Here is a 5,095-nt window from a genome sequence, read left to right on the forward strand (position 1 = left end):
TTCTTCTTCTTCTTCGTTCTTTATACGCTTCCTTCTTTTACTTTTGTAGTTCATGCAAATAAATGACAAACACACAGTAGGGGATAGCCCGACATTATATCGACAATGGGAAAAAGAAGATCTAGGCGCATATACAACAAAAAGAAATGGCAAGTGAGGAGAGAGAATGTGTAGACGAGTCCTCAGCCTCGCAACAGCACATAGAAAAACAAAAAAGAAATAACTTGGAGGACGCTTAAGCTTCGCCTTTGAGAGTGGAGAACGATAGCCTTCAAAGATTCCTGACTGCTGCTCACGCTTCCCGGCAACTGCTGCCTATCAACATCATCATCATCATCATCATCATCAGCCTATATTTTATGTTCACTGCAGCACGAAGGGCTCTCCCTGCGATCCTAACTGCTGCCTATGTAACCGTAATTGCAAACGCTGACAGCGAACGCTATGCACGAAGGCGAGCTTCCTGGTTCTTTCTTTTTTCCTCCGCACGGCGGGATACGCCGCTTCCGCGGTGGCGAGCGCCATTACAAGCGTGTTACAAGGAACCGGGGCGCGCCGCCCCCACTGAGACAGACCTCAAACGGCAGCTGGAAAAGGGGTTTGTGTTTGAGCTTTCGCCTAACAATATTATGTTTTTCTCGTATATTCAAATTACAATTCGACGCTATTATGTCTGTAGGTTGTGCGCAAGTCATACTTTACGAATTTTCTGACGTATTTGCCTTTGAGAAATTGAATTAGTTCACTAAAGCCTAAGCGCCACGGGGAGGGCCTGCGTGGTTAGGGATGATTTTTCTCTAATGGACAACGCCCCCGACGCCGACACTGACACCGGATTTTCTGCGACACGGGGCCCTTAACGCTGTCACGTTAAAAGAATTAATGGCGGAAAAAAGAAGAACTCCGACAAAAAGGATATTTCAAGTATTCTACGCAAATTTTAAAGCATACAATGGGAAGCAGAAATTGGGTAAGATATCAAAAAGAGTCACTAAAACGGGTAAGAACTACAAATGAAATGCTATCTTTTCTTGTTTTTTCACGGAGCCGGCAGAGAGCATCCGTCTCTATCAGATGCACCCGAAGTAGAACGATACAGACAAGAAAACACAAATGAGATCAAAACGATATATTTAAATGGCTGCTGAAGGTCTGTTTGGGGAAGTAGAAAAGTGAGATCGCGTGGCGCTAAGTATGGTTCACTATGGAAGCCTCGCATGCAAAGTTCCGTAATTATTTCAAGGTCCTCTTTAGCATTATTCCTTATGTTCCCCCATTCATCAAACTGAACGCCGTAGGCGTAGCGCACCCGACACTGGACGCAAGAGTGACAGAGTACACACACACATACATGGCGCTAACTTTCAACGAGTTAATTTATTTGCGGAATCAAAGCCTACATATACCATTCACTAGGTGCTATGCCTAAGGCTTTCAGTATGTCATCTATATAGCCAGAAACCCAGCCTGCAACATTAGCCACTCCTCGAAGTACATCGCCGGTGCTTTACCGCAAATGTCCTTCGTTCTCTCAGTTTCAAACAAACTGATTCACACTTAGTTTTCCCCTTCGCGCACGCGTATCTTTTGCGGTGGTTATTGTGGTCGGTCGGGGTGGATTCATACAGCCTTCTCCAGTGCGTTATTTGATCTTGCCGTTGAGTGCGGGAGTCGGGGGACGTCGAGGACGGACTTTGGGAAATGGAGGTTTATTTACATTATTTACAGTGCTAATATACAAAGTAATGAACAGCCATACAGTGATCGACGGCCGGCAGCAAATCGGACGCTGCGGTCCGCGGCCAGAAGAGGAATGTCCCTCTCCTCGAGTCGTCGCTCTTTTAACCCCTTTGGTCTCTCGGAGTCTCTCGGAATTCCTTGGGGTCCATTGAGGTTCCTCGGGGTCCCGTCATTTTCCTCTCCTGGTATTGGCCCATGCAAGTGTCGTCATATTCGGCCAATGGGGACGCTCCGAGGGCTCCATTGTCCGATGGTTGATTTGCCTCTGGCGTTGCCTCCTCGCCTGGAAGCGCTCAGCTGAAGGAGACGGGATGTTCACGGAACGGCCCACCAGTGCTGCACAACCATTTTGCTCTCGACCAAGGCCTCCTACCTGGAACCGTGCCCGTCTCCCGTTGCACTTTCGGGAAGAGTCAAGCAGGATGAGAGGCAATAGCTTGACGGGAGGCGCATGAGGGGGGGGTGTCGCCAACCTGTCTGACGGGTCCGGTAGCGTGGTTGATGCGCCTCGGCGCACCATAATTGGAATGCGACGGCCTTTTGAGGTGGTGGGGAAACTTGAGTGATTCCGGGAAAGGGTCCGTATGCAACAGCGTGTTCGCCGAGAGATGCAAGTGCAGCAAGAAGCGTATCCCTTCAGAAATTTGCGACAAGAGTTCATTGATTGACAATCGGAGATTGGAAGGAAGTCTGGGACAAAGCTGTAGTAAAGGCATGCAGCTCAGTGAGCCTATGTTTAGTAGTCGAGAGCAGTTCACGATGTATTACAGCTTGGGACTGTGAAAGGGCCATGGTGGCGGAACCGCAAGGGTATGAACTGGCGTCGGTAAAAAAAATGCACACTTAGAGTAGTCCCCTCTGTGGTTATTGCTGGCGGTGGGCGTGGATTTATATACAACCTCCACCGGTGCGCTTGCACATAGTCTTTTGAGAGAGGCACGGAAGGTAGGAAGCGTAGCCCTCAGAAGTTCGCGACAAGATGTGCCACAGGGTATATGTCACTGGGTATGGGGCAGTTCTTGGCCTGCTTATCCTCCAGAAAGTGTATTTATCACTCTGACAGAACTGAAAAAGCTGTAATTACATTGTGTCTATAGTACTGTGCCGTAGGTCTCTCTCCGTGCACTTCTCTTCACCACTTTCTCTCGACAAACAGCGAACATCACCTTCGTTCTCGCGACGTTGCTGCGTAGACGTTGGTGTTTGCACTTCGGCATAACTCGTGAACCACGTAGTGCATAAGAAACATAAACACTGAATGACATTAAAGTTGTGATCTGTGCGCCCCATAAATATATAAACATTGCGTGAAATTAAAAGTTGCATAGTATGAAAATAAATATCATTGCAAGCATCGCACTTAGTTGTATAGCATTTAATTAACCACTTCACTAAAGCTTCCTTTCACTTAGATTACAATGTTTGCGTCGTATGTGCATTTTTTCATAAAAAACAAAAGCAAGAAGAAAGTTACACAATCACACACATTAAAGGGATACATTGTTCTGTTGGCGCAACGTGAGTAGCATGAAACAGAATAAAAACCGACAACGCCCAACTACCAAGTGTTTAATGACGGTTACAGGCAGATAGCGAAGAATAGTCTCTGTTCTTTCTATTTCACGTTGCTTACGTTGAGTCAAGCAGAACAATGTATAGTAAGCATCAATTTGCCCTGGAACGAGTTTCTTTGGGACAGTCGACGGAATTACACAGTGACCTGTGAGTAGGTCGACGTTGTGGTGATGGTTAAATGTTTGACAACTGCATCAGCATGCTCTTTCATTTCTTTAAACTAGTACCGCATCACACATTGGTAGTTAAAGCATACTTATGGTAGGATTGTAAGTACCATGTCGCCTTGTTCTTCCTACGTAGTAACGGAAATAAAAGGCACTGATAAAACTGTATTTCACATCATGCTATGAGAGTGCATTGACTCCTTGTCGTCAGTGAAAAAAAGGCTGCAGTTTAAATGGAACAGAAAGTTTTGAGAGACTGTCATTCCTTTCTCTTGCTTTTTCGTACGCAACTGACGACGACTCGGCGGCGGTAACCTACAGGCTTTCTGTACGGTGACTGCTTGCCCTTGTTCGTTCTAGGCGGGCTGTGTAACATCTCGGAGCTGATAACGCTGCCACTTCACGAGAGCAGAGACCAGCGATTATCAGATATGTTTCAAGATGTCGAGGCGAAAACTGATGCCGAGAACTGATGCAGCCTGACCCGCCCGATACCTTCGTGCATGTGTATACTTCGAGACGGCCACATGACTTACACCGAGGAACACTTCCGGATCCCTCTTGCAAAACCCATAAAAGGAAGCTGCTCAGCTGTCATCGACTCGGGAGCGACCCTCTTCTAGGCCCGAACTTACATTGCTTCATATATCAGGTTGGTTACTCGAATCGTCCAAAATGTTATCACACGAGTATCCTAGGAGCTTTAAAACCAGTCGCGTGAGCTATGCACGCGACTGGTTTTAACGCGCGAATGAATAAGCATAGCTCACGCGTGCTGGTTAAACCAGCACGCGTGAGCTATGCTTATTCATTCATTGCTTTTGCATAGATGTAGTTACACGACTCGATTGCTGCTCTATGACAATTTCGTTTTGTTCTATGACGCTTTTTTATTCTTTTGTGGACGTGGAACTAAACATGGCCCCATGATTTCAGCCTAGCGTGAACAGATGGCGAAAATTGAAAAAAAAATTCTTCTAGATATGCAAGTTGATCAGCCAACTGCTGGCTGCGCTTGCTGACAGTGTGACAAAGCAAGCCGAGCTCAAACCGCAAATAGGCAGCGTAGTTACAAAGGCAGATACAGTTGAGAAACGCACTGTAATAACTGACAAATCTGAGAAGTAACGGGGTAGAAGATGGACGACCTTGAAAATAGGAGTCGCAGGCTAAACTTCCCTTTCTACGGGGTGTCTGACAACGAGCGCAACAAGACATGGGAACATTTTAAAAACCTCGTTATACACATTTGCAGTGATGTACTTAAGCTGAATAGTAACTCTTGAAAAAGCTCATCGACTGGGTGCCTGCAGAGAAAGATGTATCAAGCCGATGGAGGCAAATATTTTACGGTGGAAATCCAGTGAAAGTGCTATGCTGTATCTGCATCTTATAATGGTTCGGAAAATGAACCATTATAACATTTCATCCCTGAATGTTATCAAATTTAGAAACACTTCAACGTCAAGACCCATAATTGTGCCAAAGAAAGCGAAAAATCAAAGATTACCGTGTCCACCTTAACCATGGCCTTAACTATGAAAAGCTTATCGTCAATGGGCATACATTTGTTTTAGACGGCGAGATGCACTCGCACTGTACCGCTTCTTTCG

Source organism: Dermacentor silvarum, chromosome 6 (genome assembly GCF_013339745.2).
Source record: "Dermacentor silvarum isolate Dsil-2018 chromosome 6, BIME_Dsil_1.4, whole genome shotgun sequence".
NCBI classification, from domain to species: Eukaryota; Metazoa; Arthropoda; class Arachnida; order Ixodida; family Ixodidae; genus Dermacentor; species Dermacentor silvarum.